We start from the raw sequence: 20,919 nt of genomic DNA on the forward strand, positions 1-20,919 counted from the left end.
AAGAGAGAGAGAGAGAGAGAGAGAGAGAGAGAGAGAGAGAGAGAGGGAGAGAGAGAGAGAGAGAGAGAGAGAGAGAGAGAGAGAGAGAGAGAGAGAGAGAAAGCAGACAGAGACAGACGTGAAAACTATTCAAGTTGAGAGATGAGCCAAGGCAGCTACAGAAATATATCAAAACCTTTTGTCCTTGAAAGACGCAACAGCAAACATTTATAAAAAAACAGGTTGAGGAGAATCACGAGATATTGTATTTCAATTTTTGATGACATTTTAAAAGCCCTCAAGTTTCACTAATTATTCAGGAAGATATTTAAAACCATTCAAACTGAAATAATGCTTTGTAATCAGAGCCAGGCGTCACCCACTTTACATTTTAAAACAATTTGGACTGCCTGCAATACGGGCGCTGCAGATGAACATGGAAACAAAAGAAGATTTGATTGCTGCATTTACTGGAATGATATTTCATCATGAATTAAGATCAGCTTTCTAACGTCTGCAATTTCAAAACATCTGTCTGACTCATAGCACATGCCACAGACAAAAAAATATTAAAGGTTTCACAAGCCCTATTTTTTGGAGCCCCCATTTGTACCAAAGACGAGAAACATGCACTTTCACAACTCAATACAGTGAGAAGAGGAGAAAATGATGAAAGTCATCACCTTGAGATCACAGTATGCTGGCTGCTTGAAGTCTGGGTGCCGTTCTGTTGGTGAAGACACCTTCAACTCAACATGGCACACTGCCATAAGATCTATTAAAATCTCACTGGCCTAGAGTAATCACGAGGGGTTACGGTGTAACACTTTTCACTAAAAGCAATTTTAATTTCTAGATTAAAACTACACACAATCAGTCTGTGGAATCTAACGGAGAAACCTCATATCATTGGTCCCTGACACTGATGTAACTGTGGTGTGGATTGATGTCACAGCAAGCCGAGGTCACAGCAAGCCGCCATCACAATGCACCCACCAACTGAAGCTCAGTCAACCACGTCAGTAAATTCCAGGGACAAGCTGCACTGTCCAAACAGACAGGGCCACATTTCATACTAAATTAATAAAAAGATATACAGGCTTAAAACTGTTAAGCACGCCTCACAACCACAGGTTATTCAAAGTACTTTGCAGCTAATAAAGGATTTTGGGAACTGCAATCACTGCTATAATGTGGAAAACAAAAGCAGGCAATTTATACAGAACAGGCTCCCACAAACATCAAGGTGATCAGCTGCTTTGGTGATGTTCATTGAGGGGCAAATTATGGCCTAGTTATTGTGGATAACAACTCAATTGTTCAAATTAGTCCACTGGGATTGATTTATTGGAGATTGCAGATGGGGCCTCATATAATGTCTCATTCAAAATGCTGTACATTAGACAGTGAGGCACTCCCTTGGCGCTGGCCCCCCCAACAGTGCGGCACTCCCTCAGTGCCGGCCCTCCGACAGTGCGGCGCTCCCTCAGCGCCGCCCCCCTGACAATGCAGCATTCCCTCAGCACTGGCCTTCCAACAGTGCGGCTCTCCCACGGCGCTGGCCCCCCGACAATGCAGCACTCCCTCAGCACTGGCCTTCCGACAGTGCGGTGCTCCCACGGCGCTGGCCCCCCGACAGTGCGGTGCTCCCTCGGTACGTAAGGAATGTCAGCCATGATTTCTGTGTTCAGGTCTTGAATGGGTCTCAAACTCCCCAAAGTCTGATTTTAGTGATTTTAAAAGGTCTTTACTGTTTCTCTTGCAAGCCCAGGTAGGTGAGTCTAGCTGTGTATGCGCTCTGAGCACAAACTTGCTGTCATTACTAGTACCAAGCAGCCAGAAGCAGTGGAAATACAGTGAGAAGTAAGTATTTGCATAATAAATGCCTACTAAGGGAGATACGCACAAGGACATAAACAGCAGCAGCAATGGACCATTCAGCCCATCAATTCTGCTTTACAACATGATCGTAACTGATCTTGGTCTTCAACTCCACTTTCCTGCTCAGTCATCATCTCCTCTGTTTCCCTGCATCTGTCGCAGCCTTAAACGTATTCAACAGTGGAGTTTCCATAAACCTCTGAAACAAAGAATTCCAGAGATTCGCAATCCTTCAATCTCAGTACAGCCCTTCTCCTGATACTGCCTCCCATATTCTAAATTCTGCAATCAGAAAAAACTCTCATAGAATCCCTACAGTGTGGAAACAGGCCCTTCAGCCCAACAAGTCCACACCAACCCTCAGAGCATCCCACCCAGACCCATCCCCCTATAACCCACCTCATCTACACATCCCTGAACACTATGGGCAATTTAGCATGGCCAATTCACTTGATCTGCACATCTTTAGACTGTGGAGGAAATCGCACCTCCCGGAGGAAATCCACACAGACATGGGGAGAATGTGTAAACTCCACACAGACAGTCAGCCGAGGATGAAATCGAACCACAGTCCCTGGCACTGTGAGGCAGCAGTGCTAACCACTGAGCCACCGTGCTGCCGGTTCCACTCTCAGCATCTAGCCCATTAATCACATTCAGAATCCAATGAGATCACCTCTCACATTGTTCCAAATTCCAGATAAAGTAGACCAAATTTATTCAGCCGCACATCACAGAACAACTCCCTCATCCCAGGACTTAAGTTTATTGAACCTTCACTGTACAACCTCCAATACAAGTGTCTAATTTCATAAATTCAGAGATCAAAACTGTACACGGTATTCTAAAGGTGGTCTCACCAACATTCTGTGCAATTGTGTCAAGATTTATTCCTTGTGATATTAAGGGGTCAAAACTTCCACAATCTTACTTCTGGTGAGAAGGTGATGGTGGTGTAGGGCTTGAGAGTCCGGAGCTTGTCCACTCTGTTCACTCTTCTTTTTGTTTCTTTTCCTTTTTTTCTCCCTTCTCTCATTTTTTAATATTTTATTTTACATAACTCAGTCACGTCGACGACATTAGCAGCAGTGAGTGTACACCAAGCAGCGCGGACTTGTGGCGGCAGTGGAGGCAGGTTTGGGCCCAGTACGAGACCCGGTGCATCAGCAGGTGGTTCCAAAGCAGACTCGTGGCAGTGACGGAGTTGAGCTTGAGCTGGTGTGGTACCCAACAGCATTGATGGTATCTGCATTGGCGAGGTCCAGCAAGGACCCAGCAGTGAGAGTATTGTGGAGGTGAGATGGCGCTGAAGAGTGGCAACATTCATTGCAGTGGCAGTGCTGCAGTGAAGGGGACTCATACCTGGCCACCAAGCCCATGGTGGAGCACTTAACAAGAGGGACTGTAAATTGGACACTTTTTTTATTTCATTTTTCTGTCTTCATATTCTACATTTTGGTTTATTTCTGTGTTTTAAGATGGCACCAGACAGTTACACTGTATTTTGTAAGATACTCATGACAATTAATAAATCAAATCAAATCAAAACTGGAATCAATTGGAATTGGGGTAAAATTTGCTGCTGGTTGGAATCATACCTGGCACATAGGAAGATGGTTGTGGTTGTTGGAGATCAGTCATCTCAGCTCCAGGACATCTCTGTAGTGTCCCAGGCCCAACCATCTTCAGCTGCTTCATCAATGACCTTTCCTCCATCACAAGGTCAGAAATGGCTATGTTCGTCGATGAGCGCACAATGTTCAGCACCATTCGTAACATCTCAGATATTGAAGCAGTCCATGTTCAAATGTAATGAGATCGAGACTTTAGGCTTGAAAGTAACAAGTAACATTTGTGCCACACAAATGCCAAGTTATGATCATCTCCAATTAGAGACAATCTAATCAACACTCCCTGACATTTAATGGTGTCACCATCACTGAATCCCACACTATCAACACCTGGGGGTTACCACTGACAAAAATCAACTGGACTCACCATATACAAACCTGCGATAAAAGCAGGTCAGAGAGCATAAATACTGCAGTGAGTAACTTACCTCCTGACTCCCCAAAGCCTGTCCACCATCTACAAGACACAAGTCAGGAGCGTGATGGAATACTCCCCACTTGGCTGGATGATTCAGCTCCAACAATACGTGAGAAGCTTGACACCATCCAGGACAATGCAGCCGCTTGATTGGCACCACATCCACAAGCACTTACTCCTTCCACCACCAACACTCAGTAGCAGCAGTGTGTACTATCTATAAGATGCACTGCAAAAATTCACTGGAGATCCTGTCGTGATTGTAACGAGGTCAGCCAGGTGGACCTCACAGAATGAGTTCCCTGACTGGGGCTGTTAACCTGGTCCAATCAGGGAGTGCCAGCTGACAGATATAACCAGGAGTGCTGAGTGCTTTATTTCCCCCTCCAATTCTATTTGGTTTTATCCCTACCCTCCGCCTTCACTTTCTTCATGTAAGCATTGCCCTTATCAGGCTTTGCTGGTTACTGGTTCACTGGCCACATGGGTAATTTCCTGGTGGTGGAAATATTGAATAAAAATTTTTTGCACATTTGTGTCTTCACAGAGTCCCTGCACTTACACACACGCACAACACGGGTGCTGTGGGAAAATATAAGTACTACTGCTGTGCAGTGGTAGTAAAACAAAAAAACATGGGATTCAGACAGTCTCCTGACTTCAGGGACTGATTCCGAGCTGGCTGGTCACAGAAAAGAAAACAGGAGTGTCAGACATCCTGTTCACTCTGAGAACTGGCTCTGAGGGAGCTGGATCAGTGTCAATGACTCTCCACAATGGGTGACATGGTGACAGGATACTACCCTCTGTCGAATTATTTCAGTGGCGATGAGACAAAAGCATGGTTCTGAAGAAATTTGCTCGCAACATTCATGTTTGAGTTGGGGTAAGCATTTCTGGCATCATGCCATTATTTAGGAAGTTTGACTCAATTGATCCTGCTGTCAAAGATTGGGCCCAGTATGTGGAAAAAACGTGTTAATTTTTCCAGGCAAATGACAGTGGGGCAGGTGAAAAGCAACGAGTAATTCTCCTGACAGCTTATGGACCTGCAGCTTTTTCGGTCACTAGGAGCCTAATTTTCCCTGAGGCACTAGATGCTAAAACCTTTTAAGAGTTGACAGATTTAGTTAAGGAATATTATGACCCCAAGCCGCCTCTAATTCTGAGATGTTATTGGTTTTACTCACCAACTCAAGAACCAGTGGAATCAGTATCAGGATTTTTCATGAAAATTAAGATGACTGGCAGATACATGTGACTTTGGTTTAACCCTTAATGAGATGCTGAGAGACTGGTATGTGTGATTAATGATGCAACCATGCAAAAGTGCCTACCAGCAGAAGCCCAACTGGACTTCGAACATGTCAGTCCACAGTAAAACCCAAAAACAAAGGCAAGTCTCGGCCAAATGGTTAAAATTTTCTTCAGGATATAGGGCAGGCAAGACATTGTAGTCGCTGCCAGTATGTGGACTTGAGACAGCAAAAGAGTCCTACTAGGGTCTGAATTGAGTAAGAGAACTTATAGGTCTGTATCCAGGGGAGTGCATTCCCTGGGAAGTCCACCTGCATCTGGTTTGGAACAGCTCAATTGCTTAGCAACATCCAAATCAGAACCGATTAAAATACATGTCAGGTTAAATGGTCACCTGGTTCTAATGATGGTTGATACCGGTGCAGCTGTTTCAGTGAATGCAGAACCAGTCCTTAACAAAATTCACTCTGAACTTCAACCTTCACATTTGTGCAAGACTTTGGCTAGACTGAGAATCTATACCAGGGAATATTTACAGCTTAAGGGTACAACTTCGGTTCCGGTCTCATACGTGAAGCAGCTGGTTCAGTTACCACTGATTATAGTAAAAGGCTCAGGCCCAAGCTTGATGGGGCAAAATTGATTGAGAAATATTCACCTTGATTGGCTCAACATTTTTCGTTTAGAAAAAGGTTGCCTGAGTGAAGTCCTAATTAAATAGCCAGATGTTTTCCAGGAAAGTCTAGGGCCTAGCAAAGGAGCCAAAGCCACCGTGCATATTGACCAGGAAGCAATTTCACAACTCTACAAGGTGCGCTCAGGGCCATTTGCCTTACACAAAAGCAAAGGCAGAAATCAGAAGGCTGGAAAGCGAAGGAATCATTGAATGAGTGCAGTTTGTGCATTGATTGTTGCATCGATTGTGGAGCCCGACAGATCGGATCGACTTTGTGGGGATTTTAAACAAATAGTAAATCGCTTTTTGCGACTGGGTAAATACTCAATCCCTCGCATAGAGGATTTATACACAAAACTGTCGTGGCGGGGTGGGAGGGTGCTGTCCTTCACAAAGCTGGGCATGAACTCTGCATACTTGCAATTGCAGTTAGATGGGAATTCCCAGAAGTATGCTATAATTTTTTTTCTGGATTAATTCACGGGATGAGGGCGTTGCTGGCCAGGCAGCATTTATTACCCATCCCTAATTGTCCAGAGGGCAGTTAAGAGTCAACCACCTTGCTATCTGGAGTCGCATGTAGGCCGGACCAGTTAAAGATGGCAGTCTCCTTCCCTAAAGGAATATTAGTGAACCATATAGATTTTTCCGACAATCAGCAATGGATTCATTGTCATCATTAGATTCTTAGTTCCAGATATTTATTGAATTCCACCATCTGCCATGTTAGGACTCGTACCCAGGTCCCCAGAACGTTATCTGGGTCTCTAGATTAACAGTCCAACTATAATACCACTAGGCCATTGCCTCCCCTCACCATAAGGGTTTGTACCAATACAGAAGACTGCCTTTTCCTGTATCATCAGCCTGTGCAATTTTCAGCGGATGATGGAGAACATTTTACATGGTTTACCCCAGGTCACCATTTATTTAGATGATGTGCTAATAACAGGGAAGACCAATAAGGAGCCCTTAGGGAACTTGGACATAGTCTCTTAGATATTTATTCCAGGTGGTGTCCACCTTAGAAAGGAAACATGTGTGTTCCAGGCCCCCAAGTGACCTACTTGGGTTGCACAGTCGACAAGACTGGGTTACACCCATTGGAAGATAAAGTGAGGGCAATGAAAGATGCCCCAGCTCCCACATCTGTACTGGAGTTTAGCTTTTTCCTTGGGCTGGTGAATTATTACAGGAAGTTCGTACATAACCTGGCCTGCATCCTGGCACCTCTGCATCAACTCTTAAAATAGGGTCTATCTCAGAAATGGTCACATAGCCAAGCCATAGCTTTCAGTGGAGAGAAGAAACAGCTATCATCCTCTAAGATGTTATACAATGAGTCCAAGTGTGATCTGGTATTGACTTCTGATGCCTCCTCCTATGGCATTGGGGTAGTATTAAGTCATAGGTGGCCCAATGGAGGGGAACGCTCAACAGCATGTGCTGTGCATCCAGGACTTTGGCTAATGCAGAGCATAACTATGCCCACATGGCGATGAAAAGTTCGGTGGTCGTATTTGGAATCAGGAAGTTCCACCAATACCTTTATGGATGCAAATTTGTAATAACAATGGACCATAAACCCCTGCTCGGGCTACTTAAACAGGACAAGGCAATGCCATCCATAGTTTCAGGCCGAATTCAGCGGAGGCTCTAATACTAAGTACATATAATTACAAGTTGGGACACCGTCTGGGAGGCCAATTAGCAAATGCAGATGCATTGAGCTGTCTCGTGTTGACAGATATACCACCGGTGGTACTGCCATTGGAAGAGTCCGTAATGGTTTTAAATTTCATGGACACACTGACGATATCAGACTTTGAATTCAGAAAGATCCAGACCTGGCAAGACTGAAACAGCTGGTGGTGATGGGGAAACAAAAGGGCCATCACAAACAGAATTGAACCCTTTCTGAACTTGGAGAGACCAGATCACAATAGAGAACGGCATTTTATTGTGGGGAGCAAGTGTAATTGTCTCGAACAAAGGTCATAGCCAGATACTGGCTGAGCTCCACCAAGGTCATCCTGGGGGTTTCAAAATGTAGACATTGGTGAGAAGTTCTATCTGGTGGCCAGGATTGGACGCAGACATAGCTGCATTGATGGGGCAGTACCCAGAGTGCCAACAAGGACAAAAATTACTGCCAGCAGCTCTCCCATTGGTGGGAATGGCCGGGTAAACCATGGACCCAGTTACACATCAACCATGCAGGTCCTTTCATGGGTTCAATGTTCTTAGTCACTGTGGACGCCCACTCAACGTGACTGGATGTGCAGAGAGTTCATTCGTCAAACACGGAGACGACGATAGAAAAGCTGTGCGCCTCTCTTGTGATACACAAACCCCCGGAAACGTTGGTCACAAGTAACTGACCATTGTTTACCAATACGAATTTCAGTATTTCCTAAAGTCTAATGGTATTCCATATATAAAGACAGCTCCATACCATCCATCATCCTATGGTCTGGCAGAAAGAGCAATCCAAACTTTGAAGGCAGGCTTAAAGAAACAGTCTACAGCCTAAATTTGATCTTCCTGGACTTTGTGTTGTAGGGCGAGTTTGGGGAGGGGGGAGGCGGTTAAACGGCATCAGGAAGATACCATTTTACAAGAAAGACAGTTTACTTCAGGGGATGAAGTTTGGTGTAGGAACCATGGGAATGACCCTGTATGGGTAAGAAGCATGGTCAGCGAGAGGTCAAGTCCAGTGACATACAAAGTTCAGGTAGGTGTGACAGACCTGAACAAGCACATAGACCATTTGAAAGCTACAAACTTGCAAATGGTGCGGGAGCAAAATGTGCCCAGCTCCTCAACTGCCGTTCTGAATGTTCCGGAACCTGTGTATTCTCCTGTCTGTCAAGTGTTGAAGATACCTTGTAATGTGACATGGATACAGTGGATATCACCATCTTGACACTTCTGCCACCTAAAGAAGAGAACGAATTTCTTCCCAAATGTTCTGGGCACGAGGCAACGTGCCACCCGTTTTGGAGGCAGAGTTGGAGGAAACTGACCCAGTGCTAAAATGCTTCAGACCTGGCCTATGCCCTCAGACTCAGAGGCAGGGGGGTAAGTGTTTGTAACGAAGTCAGCCAGGTGGATCCATAGAATATGAGTTCCCTGATTGGACCAGGTTAACAGCCCCAATCAAGGAGCCCTGGCTGACAGGTAAGAACAAGAGTATTCGACATTCTGTTCACTCTGAGAGCTGGCTCTGAGGGAGCTAGGTCAGTGTAAGGATTCTCCATGTGCAAATAAAGGGTAACTTGGTGACAAGATACCAGCCTCCGTCAAGTTATTTCAGATCCTATGACAGCACCTTCCAAACCCATGCCCACTTCCATCTAGAAGGACAATGGCAGCAGATACACAGAAACACCATTGCTTGCAAGCTCCCTTCCAAGCCACTCACCATTATGACTTGGAAATACATCACTGTACCATTAGTGGCGCTGGGTCAAAATTTTAGAACTTCCTCCTTAAGGGCATTGTGGGTCTACCTACAGCACATGGACTGCTGCAGTTCAAGAAGACAGCTCACCACCACCTTCTCAAGGGCAACTAGGGATAGGGCAATAAAACCACTGGTTAGCCAGTGACGCTCATGTCCTACTATGGGAATTAAAAAAAAGTCTCAGGTACCACCCATAAGTCTGAAGAAGACTGAAAGATTAAGTCAAATGCCTCCGCAAGTTCCACTCTCACTTCTTTCATTCCATATGCTCATAGTCACAGAGTTTTACAGCACAAAAACAGGCCCTTTGGCCCACTGCATCTGTGTTGGTCAAACACCTAGCTACTCTCAGTCAATAGTGTGGAGCTGGAAGAACACAGCAGGTCAGAGCAGGAAAGTCGAAATTTCAGGTTTGCACCCTTCATCAGGACTTTCACCTTGCTACACTCACCACATTATCTAACATTTGGCCATAGCCTTGAAGGTTATGGTGTTTCATGTGTTCATTTAAATACTTCTTGAACTGATGTGATGATTCCCACTTCTATTAGCCTTTTACAGAGAGTGTTCCAGGTACCCACCATATTTTGGGTGGAAACCTTTTTCCTCAATCACCTCTAAACCTCCAGCTGCTTACCCTAAAATTGTGTGCCCGCCCCCCCGCCCAGTTATTGATCCCTCTACTAAAGGGAAAAAGGTTTCTCCCTATCTACTTTATCTATGCCCTCAATTTTGTACAGCTCAAATCCCTCCTCAGCCTAAAAAACAAACCCAGTCTCTAGTCTCTCTTCAAAGCTCCAGCTTTATCTCCTGGTAAATCTCCCTTGAATACGCTGTCATGCAAACATGTCGTTCCTATAGCGTGGTAACCACAACTCCATACTCCAGCTCTGGTCTAACTAAACTCCCTGCTTTTGTATTCAATACCTTAACTAATAAAGGCAAGCATCCCATACACTTTCTTAACCATCTCATTTACTGCCTTACTGCTTTCAAGGATCTATGGATGTGCACACAAGGGTCCCTCTGATCCTCCGTACTTCATAGGGTCCTACCAATCAATGTGTACTCCCTTGCCGTGTTAGTTCTCCCAAAATGCATTACTTCACACATTTCAGGATTAAATTTCCCACTGTTCAGCCTATCTGTATTGATCCTGCTGCCCTATCAACAAAGAACAGAAAGCCTAGCCAATACATCTTCCCTATTAATTTTAAACCCTCCTCATGACTGATTTTTCCTGTTTCAACAGGCCTGGGCAGTACCTATTTCATCAGGCCAGGGTACAGAAAAGGTTTACCAGGATGTTGCCTGGTATGGAGGGCATTAGCTATCAGGAGAGGTTGGAGAAACTTTGGTTGTTCTCACTGGAACGACGGAGGTTCAGGGGCGACCTGATAGAGGTCTACAAGGTTATAAAGGGCATGGACGGTGTGGACAGTCAGAAGCTTTTTCCCAGGGTGGAAGAGTCAGTTACCAGGGGGCATAGGTTTAAGATGCGAGGGGTAAGGTTTAAAGGTGATGTACCAGGCAAGTTTTTTTTTTAAACAGAGAGTAGTGGGTGCCTGGAACTCACTGCCGGGAGAGGTAGTGGAAGCAGATACGATAGTGAATTTTAAAGGGTGTCTCGACAAATGCATGAATAGGATAGGAATAGAGGGATATGGTCCCTGGAAGTGTACGGGCTTTTGGTTGTGACAGGCAGCATGTCGGTGCAGGCTTAGAGGGCCGAAAGGCCTATACTTGTGCTGTAATTTTCTTTGTTCTTTGTACCTTCTGCTTTAGTAAAGACAGATGCAAAGTATTGAGCTACACCCCAGCCTGTATCCTCCTTTACTCCTTAATGGCCTCATTTCATCTTTGACCACCCTTTTATTCATATGCCAATGGAAGACGGATTCCCTTTTACGGTAGCTGTCAGTCTCTTTTTATACACTCTGTATCTTACTTGTTTTTTCACCTCCTTTCTGAAGTTCAGTTTGATTCCCGATTGTATTTTTTAGCTGACATCAGTCATAAGCACAATTTCTTTTCTCTTTATCTTTATTTCTACTTTGGAACATTCTGGGATGTCTAGATTTGGTCACCCTACCTTAAACTTAGAGTCATAGAGACGTACAGCACGGAGACAGACCCTTTGGTCCAACTCATCCATGCTGACCAGATATCCTAAATTAATCTAGTCCCATTTGACAGCATTTGGCCCATATCCCTCTAACCCTTCCTATTCATATACCCATCCAGATGCCTTTTAAATGTTATTATTGTACCAGCCTCCACCACTTCTGGCAGTTCATTCCATACACACACCATCCTCTGCATGAAAAATTTGTCCCTTTTAAATCTTTCACCTCTAATAATGCCCTCTAATTTTGGTCTCCCCTACCCTGGGAAAAGACCTTGGCTATTCACCCTATTCATGTCCCTCACGATTTTATAAACCTCTATAAAGTCACCCCTCAGCCTCTAACACTCCAGGGAAATTAGTGCAAGCCTATTCAGCCTCCCCCTTTGGCTCAAACCTTTCAACTCTGACAATATCCTTGTAAATCTTTTCTGAACCCTTTCAAATTTCAGAACATCCTTTCTATAGCAGGGAGACCAGAACTGAATGCAGTATTCCAAAAGTGGCCGAACCAATGTCCTGTACAGCCACAACATGACCTCCTAACTCCTATACTGAATGCACTTGTGAGGGAATATAACTTAACTGTGCCACGTTTTTCTCCTTGTAGGCAGCCCATTGTTCAGTTCTCTTAATTCTCGATAAACTTTGACTCCAATTTATTTGGCTTAGATCCATTCTTAACCATTAAGGGTGACATTTTCCCAGTTAAGTTTTCGTACTCTGGATTCTCCTTTACAGATTCTGTAGCCAAGTTAAACCTTATGATACAATGATTATATAGCTGATGTGTTGCACAGAATACAGGTAATAGAGCAGACAGCCCAAGCAACAGCGCACCCAGAGGGTCTGCAATTATAGCATGATGTGCAAATGTTGATATTGCTTATTCCAGGAGCATGAAGAACAGGACTAAGCCATTCAACCCCTCAAGCCTGTTCAATCATTCAATGAGACCATGGCCAATCTGCAGCCTAATTTTGTATGTCTGCCTTTGGCCCATATACTTTAAAACCATTGCTTAGCAAAATTTATCTATTTCAGATTTAAAACTTACAACCGATCTAGCAGCAACTGTCATTTATGGAAGAGAGTTACAAAGCTCTTTGTATGTCGAAGTGCTTCCTAAGATCTCTCCTGAATGGTCTGGCCCTGATTTTTAGACTTTGCGCTCTAGCTCCAGAATCTCCAACCAGTGGAAATAATTGATCTTTATCTACCCTGTCTTTTCCCGAGAGTTTCTTGAAGACTTCAATCAGGTCACCCTTTAATCTTCTAAACTCTAGAGAAGAGGTCTGTATAATCTCTCCTCATAACTTAACCCCCAAAGTCCAGGTATCATTTTTGTAAACTTACGTAGTACCCCATCCAAGGCCAAGATATCCTTCCTAAGGTGTGGTGCCCTGATCTGCTCACGGTACTCCAAGTGGGGTCTAATCAGGGTTTTGTATAGCTGCAGCATAACTTCTGTGTATTTTTGCTCCAGTCCCACTACCAAGGACATTTTTCCCTCCCTACCTTTATCTGCCTTCCGGAGGGACCACTCTCTCCGTGACTCCCTTGTCCGCTCCACACTCCCCACCAGCCCCACCACCCCTGGCACTTTTCCCTGCAACCGCAGGGAGTGCTACACCTGCCCCTACACCTCCCCCCTCACTCCCATCCCAGGCCCCAAGAAAATCTTCCACATTAAACAGATGTTCAGCTGCACATCTGCTAATGTGGTATATTGTATCCGATGTTCCCGATGTGGCCTCCTCTACATCAGGGAAACCAAACGGAGGCTTGGAGACCACTTTGTGGAACACCTACGCTTGGTTCGTGATAAATGACTGCACCTCCCAGTCGCAAACCAATTCAACACCCCTCCCACTCCTTGGACGACATGTCCATCCTGGGCCTCCTCCAGTGCCACAACGAAGATTGCAGGAACAGCACCTCATATTTCACTTGGGAACCCTGCAGCCCAATGTTCTCAATGTGGACTTCACAAGCTTCAAAATCTCCCCGCCCCCGAAATCATCCCAAAACCAGCCCAACTCGTCCCCGCCTCCATGACCTGTCCGTCTTTTCTCCCAACTATCCACTCCTCCCACCTCGGTGACCAAGCCCCACCCCCACCTCCTACCTACCAGCCTCATCCCCGCACCCTTGGCCTGTCCATCTTCCCTTGACTGACCAACGCCCATCCTAACTCCCCACCTCCACTCACCTTTACTGGCTCCATCCCCACCTCCTTGACCTGTCCGTCTCCTCTCCATCTATCTGCTCCTTTATCCATCTTCCATCCTCCCCTCCCCGGCCTCAATTTATTTATTTCAGAACCCCCTTCCCCTCCCCCATTTCTGAAGAAGGGTCCAGACCCGATACATCAGCTTTCCTGCTCCTCTGATGCTGCTTGGCCTGCTGTGTCCATCCAGCTCTACACCTTGTTATCTCAGATTCTCCAGCATCGGCAGTTCCTATTATCAGTAACTCAATCTATCCTTTTTCAGTTAAAAATGGGTCTCACACTTGTTTATACCGAAATCCATCTGCCACCATTTTGCCCATTTATCTAGTCTGTCAGTGGCCCTTTGCAATTTTATGCTGTCTGCACTGTCTACACGCAGTCCAACTTTGTGTCATCGCAAATTTGGATTATATGACTTTATATGCCATTATCAAAATCGTTAATAATGTGAATCCTTGTGGGAAACCACTTGTCACATCCTGCCAATTTGAGTATCTATCCATTATCATTACTTTCTGTCACCTGCCACTCAACCAATTTCCCAGCCACGTCAATAATTTGCCCTTAATTCCATGAGCTTCTACCTCAGTTAACACAATCTCGTATGTGGGACTTTACCAATGGTTTCTGGGAGTCCATATAAAGAACATCCATAGACATTTCCCTGTCCACTATCTTTTCACCTCTTCAAAAGTTTCAATGAGGTTTATAAGACATGACCTATGGTGGCTCTCGCTGATTAACTGAAAACTATCGAGGTATTCAATTATCCCCATCCTCAAGTATAGCCTCCAACAATTTTCCCACCTCCAATGTTAGGCTAACTGCTAATTCCCTGGTTTTACTCCTTTGCCTTCTTTAAAAGCAGAGTAACATGTGTAATTCTCCAATCCAGAGGGATGACTCCTGAATCTAGGAAACTTTGAAAGATTATATTATAACTAAACAAGACACAAAAGCATTATACAAAGGACAACATTCAGAGGAAACATGGCTTAAGTACAAATTGATATGTTGGCTAAAGTAAAATACTGTGGATGAAGGAAATTCAAAATGCAATCAGAAAAGATCTAAATACATCATAGATATGAACGTACGATACACAATAAAGTGAAAAAATACAATTAAAATTGGTGAACACCAGCGGGTGTGATAAACTGAGCAAGTGCAATTGAGGGAAGATCATGTCTGGGATTGGAAGTGGCGGCAAGATTTAACAGGTTGTGTTGATACTATTAACCAATGAGAAATTGAAAAGTAGCAGCATGATTGGGAAGGGCGCTGTTTCTATTGGTCAGTGAGATCTGGTTCTATGCTAGTTTCAAAAATACAATATATTTACCTTTTTTTAAAAAGTGTAAAGTATATTAAACACCCCAAGTGGAGTAAGACCATCCAAATTATTAGCAAGATAGCTACTAGGGCTATTAAAAGTGCTCAGCAAAATAGTTTCTTAGTGAGTATGGCACAGTAATTGGGCAGCTGACCAGGCGCACTGCATTTGCTGAACAGGTCAGCAGAATACAAGCATCAAGCAGTCAGTTTGCAAGGGGAAAAGATGCCTTTGGCAGTCTGCGTACTCACTCAATTTAAAGGCACAGAGCAGCCATTGCAGTTTCCATTGGACAAGTACAAGCCAGACACATTGCTTTCAGGAGTCATGCAGAAAATGTTACTCATCAGCCTGCACTCACAGAGAGGACCATATGATAAACCTTATTGCCAGAACACTTTGCAGCAACACAACACCACGGCAAATCCAAAACGATCAATAATGAATGGAGCTGCAGCTACATGGAGATCGAAAGGTCACAGTGATTCAACATGTGATCTTCAATCCCTGTCTGTCCCCATTCCCAGCCCAAGCTTGAGTCGCAATATACAGCTGATATTACCATGCAGACAGCACTGCTTTCGATTGCGATGAGGCTCATCCAGCCCACCTGAAACTACACGCCTCTAGATTCTCTGTGAGCAAACTCCCAGCCACCAGCAACACATCTGCTTATCTTATTGCACCTCATTATCAGTTGCCATGGTGAATCATTATTACACTGACGTCAAGAGATGAACTGTCATTCATCTAAACAGGGATGCTTTGTGACAAATCCAAATACATCTTTTGAAAAAAAAGGGCACTAACATGAACTGCAACTAGAGTGAGGGGGCAGTCACTTAGTGCAGGGGCAACAAGGGAACAGCCAGGGAACACGGGAGGAGGGCAGGGCAGCGAGGGAGGAGCCAGGCAGTGTGGAGGCAGCCAGATGGCATGGGAGGGACAAGGGGGCAGCCGGATAGCAAGGGAGGAGCCAGGCAGCGTGGAGACAGCCGGACAGTGAGGGAGGAACCGGGCATTGAGGGAAGAATTGGGCAGTGAGGGAGGAACAAGAATGCAGTTGGGAAATGCAACCCGGCCTCTGAGCCAATGGAAGCACTAGCTTCCAAACAACCTATTTGCAGGACCATGGGGAAAGAGGACAGTGGAACTAATTGGACAGTTCTTTCAGAGCCCACATAGACACAATGGGCCAAATGGCATCCTCTGCCAAATCATTCTATGATCCTATGCCCACATTGATATGGTGTTCTACAAATGCAGAAACTGTGTTATAATAAAAACTGAAAGAACTGCGAATGCTGTAAATCAGGAACAAAAACAAAGTTGCTGGGAAAGCTCAGCAGGTCTGGCAGCATCTGTGAAGGAAAAATATCAGAGTTAACGTTTCGGTTCCAGTGACTCTTCCTCAGAACTCAGACCCTTCTGATGCTGCCAGACCTGCTGATCTTTTCCAGCAACTTTGTTTTTGTTCCTGATTCATAGCATCCACAGTTCTTTTGGTTTTTATTACAATTAAGTGAGGGTTTGGATGAACTCAAATTTAGGGATTCTGAATGATTAATGGAGACAAGTGAGGAGAGCTGAGAGGAACCTACCTTGACATCAAGGAACCATTTAACCAAGTGTGGCACCAAAGATAAAAAGTAGATTAAATGGGAATTGGGGGAAATCTCTTCACTGGTTAGAATCATAGAAGTCTGCAACACAGAAAAAGGCCCTTCAGCCCAATGAGTCAGCACTCATCAAAAAACAACCATCTAACTATTGTAATCCCATTTTTCAGCACTTGGTCCATTGCCTTGTGGTCCTTGGCATTGCAAGTGCACATTTAAAGATTTATGACGGTTTCTGCCTCTATTACCCTTACAGGTGGTGAGTTCCAGTTGCCAACACTTCTGGGAGGGAAAAAAAAATTCCTCACATCTCCTCTAAACCTCCTGCCCCTCACTTAAATCCCACAAACTTCAATCCCTCCACTAAGGAGAAAGGTTTTTCCTGTCTACCCTGACGATGCGCTTCAATTTTACACATCTCAATCATACCTGGCACATAGGAAGATGGTTGTGGTTATGTAGGTCAGTCATCTCAGCTCCAGAACATCTCTGTAGGAGTTCCTCAGGGGAGTGTCCTAGGCACAACCATCTTCAATTGCTTTGTCAATGTTCGTCTCTCCATCATAAAGTCAGAAGTGGGATGTTCACTTACGATCGCACAATTGTTCAGCACCATTTGTAGCTCCTTGGATACTGAAGCAGTCTGCATCCAGCTGCAAAAAGACCTGGATAACATCTAGGTTTGGGACAAAAATTTACTAGGATGTTGCCTGGGATGAAGCATTTTAGCTTTGAAGAGAGCCTGGATAGGCTCAGGCTGTTTTCTGAGAGGAGACCTGATCAAGGTGTATAAGATTATGAGGGGGCATGGACAAGGTGGAAGAAAGTAGCTCATTCAAAGGATCAAAAACACGGTGGAGGGGGCATAATTTTAAAGTGAAACACAGAAGGTTTAGAAGGAATTTGAGGACTCTTTTCACCCAGAGGGTGGTAGGAATCTGGAAGATACTACCTGTGGGAGGACAATTGAGGAAGGAAGCCTCACAACCTTTAAAAAGTAGGTGGATGAGCACTTGAAATGTCATAACATTTGAGACTATGGTCTAAATGCCGGAATGTGGGACTAGTGTAGATTTAGAGTAGTTTTGCCTGTGCAGACTGAATGGGCCCTACGGCCTCTTCTGTGTTGTACGATTCTATGAAGAGTGACATGTAACATTTGCGCCATACAAAATGCCAGTCAATGGCCATTTCCAACAAGAGAGAATGTAACTATCACCCCTTGACATTCAATGGCATCATCATCACTGAATTCCCATGCTATCAACATCCTGGGGGTTATCATTGACCAAAAACTGAACTGGACTTACCATATTAATACTATGGCTACAAGATTAAGTCAGAATGTAGGATCCTGCAGCAAGTGAGTAACTCACCTCCTAACTCCCTGAAGTCTATCTATTATTTACAAGGCACAAGTCAGGAGTGTGATGGAATATTATTACTTAATCAGATGGATGCAATTCCAACTATGTTCAAAAACTCAACTGCATCCAGGACAAAACAGGTAGTGTGACTGGCACCTCACCCACCACCTTCTACAACTGACAAAGTAGCTGCAGTGTGTACCATTTACCAGGACAACAAGGTGCAGGGCTGGATGAACACAGTTTGCCACAACGATGCCACCCGAAAGTTGCAGGAACTGCAACTCACATTCCGCTTGGGAACCCTGCAGCCCAAAGGTATCAATGTGGATTTCACAAGTTTCAAAATCTCCCCTCCCCCTACCGCATCCCAAAACTAGTCCAGCTCATCCCTGCCTCCCTAACCTGTTCTTCCTCCCACCTATCCCCTCCTCCCACCTCAAGCCGCACCTCCATCTCCTACCGACCAACCTCATCCCGCCCCCTTGACCTGTCCATCCTCCCTGGACTGACCTATCCCCTTCCTAACTCCCCACCTACACTCACCTTTACTGGCTCCATCCCCGCCTCTTCGACCTGTTTGTTTCCTCTCCACCTATCCTCTCCTCTATCCATCTTCTATCCGCCTCCCACTCTCTCCCTATTTATTTCAGAACCCCCTTCCCCTCCCCTTTTTCTGATGAAGGGTCTAGGCCCGAAACGTCAGCCTCTCTGCCCCTATGATGCTGCTTGGCCTGCTGTGTTCATCCAGCCCTGCACCTTGTTGTCTCGGATTCTCCAGCATCTGCAGTTCCTACTATCTCTGTACCATTTACCAGATGCACTGAAGTAACTAACAAGGCTCCTTTGGCAACACTTTCCAAATCCCTAATCCCCTACCATCTAGGAGGGGAAGGGAATATAGAATTACCACCACCTCCTTCAAGTTCCCTTCCAAGCCACACACCATCTGACTTATTGTGGTGCCTTCACTCTTGCTGAACCAAAATCCTTCACAACACACAGTGTACCTCTTCCCCAAGGACTGCAGTGGTTCAAGAAGGGACTCACCCAACTTTTCAGGGCAAATAGGGATAGGCACTAACTATTAATCAGCAACACCCACATTCCAAGGAAAAAAAGGTGCCAAGATTGAAACCAGCTTGGCCTAGTGCCTCTAAAGTTACAGCAGAACGTCACAGAGGCCAGGGCAGTGGAAGGAGACAGCTTACCGGGTTACTCAGACCTTGACTGTTTGAAGCTCTGACCTTCGAGTGGGCAAATTTTCTTGGCATCCAGGAGCCTGTCATCCATTTAGACTGTTGAAGCAGAATTGTTGGAACAGAGAATGTAATCCGTTCGTTTCAGAGGGAGAACAACATTCCCAAAAATAAGCAACTCAATTCCCAATTCCTCAGAAGCAGCTGCCCACTGACCCAAACAATCAAACTTCACACTGGAACTTGCCTCAAGAGTGACTGCACCAGAGCTTCAGTTATCCCTAACACATGCCCCACACCGCCTCCCCACTCCCCAAATCCCCCAGACACACTCCCCACCCCTGAAATCCCCCCAAGTCCCCACACACATTCCCCCCACCCCAACCACACCCCCCCCCCCCTTCCCCCCACACACAGCATAGCCTCTCCCCTACTCCCCAGACCACCACCCCTAACAATCCCCACCCCCTCACCTTTGCCTCCTATATCCTTACCCAGCCCTTGCCCTCTCACAGGTTCTTCCACCCACCCCGGATTCACACAGGAAGGAGTTCGGGTCTCTGCCCGTCCCTGGGGTGGAGGTACCTCCATGTCCCGCGGGGGGGGGGGCGGTGGATGGCTGGGCTCTCGTTCCCGGGCGCGGCAGCTGCTGCAATGCGGCGGGATCCCGGCCCCGGGAACACGGCCCACTCGGAGCGGGGCCGCACCGTGCCCCCGGTATTTACCATAATATTTACCCGGTAATTACCCCGATATTTACCCGGTCGCTCTCTCGCCACTTGTTTCGATTCCGCTCCCTCCCGCTAAACCGGCTCCATGGCAACGGCCGCACGCTGTGACGGCCCGCCCCTCGCACCTCCAGCCCCGCCCCCCGGTGCTCCAGCCCCGCCCCCGTGGTCCTCCAGCCCCGCCCCCATAGACCTCCACTCCCGCCCCTGCACCTCCCGCCCCGCCCCTGCCCCTCCAGCCCCGCCCCCGTGGTCCTCCAGTCCCGCCCCCGTAGACCTCCAGCCCCGCCCCCGTGGACCTCCAGCCCCGCCCCCGTAGTCCTCCAGTTCCACTCGTGGTCTTCGAGCCCCGCCCCTTGGTTTAATGAAGACCAGGTCAGAAATCACGCGCAATTATGGCCCAACAGGTTTATTTGAAAACACAAGCTTTCGGAGCCTCGCTCCTTCAGGTGTTAGTGAGAGAGGGAGTATCCAACACAGAATTTATAAGGAAAACATCAAAGGGTCACACCACTGATGAGGATGTACTAAACAAACCTAAGATGCTGTTAAATCTTGAATTAGTCAGAAGGTTTTAATTGATTAATATGTATATGTAAATCCCCAAATTCCGTTCATGTCGCTGTCCTGAGTTAAATAAAGGTTTTATCAGCGTAAAGAAGAGGTGACATTTTAGGTCAGGCGATGCACGTTAGGTGTGAGATAACAAGGTGTAGAGCTGGATGAACACAGGCCAAGCAGCATCAGAGGAGCAGGAAAGCTGACGTTTCGGGCCTAGACCCTTCTTCAGCAAAAAGTAAGTGTGAGGCGTGTTTAGAATCTGTTTGTGTTTTAGTTTGGAGTCAGACTGGTTTTATTTCTAAAGTAGGAATTTACAAAACGCCACATTGACTGACAGTCTATAAATTGTGTGAGAATGTGTGTGTGTGTGTGTGTGTGAGAGTGTATAGTGTGGTGGGGTCACCTGTAGTGTGACATGAATGCAGGATCCCAGATGAGGCCATCCT

The 20,919-nt window shown here is 45.8% G+C and overlaps 1 protein-coding gene across 7 annotated transcripts in view; it reads right to left on the bottom strand.

The window, feature by feature from the left end:
- The window catches only part of ccdc92 (coiled-coil domain containing 92), a 124,619-nt gene that overhangs the window by 19,450 nt on the left and 84,250 nt on the right, over window positions 1–20,919 (bottom strand). Inside the window, exons 1-2 of one of the 7 annotated variants that reach the window (XM_048611465.1) lie at window positions 19,945–20,028; window positions 19,197–19,283 (exon numbers count right to left, since the gene is read on the bottom strand). The gene's annotated coding sequence lies outside the window, so the exon portion shown is untranslated. The other 6 variants (XM_048611469.1, XM_048611467.1, XM_048611466.1 and 3 more) reach the window with 6 other exon arrangements.

This window comes from Rhincodon typus, chromosome 24, assembly GCF_021869965.1.
Source record: "Rhincodon typus isolate 14 chromosome 24, sRhiTyp1.1, whole genome shotgun sequence".
NCBI classification, from domain to species: domain Eukaryota; kingdom Metazoa; phylum Chordata; class Chondrichthyes; order Orectolobiformes; family Rhincodontidae; genus Rhincodon; species Rhincodon typus.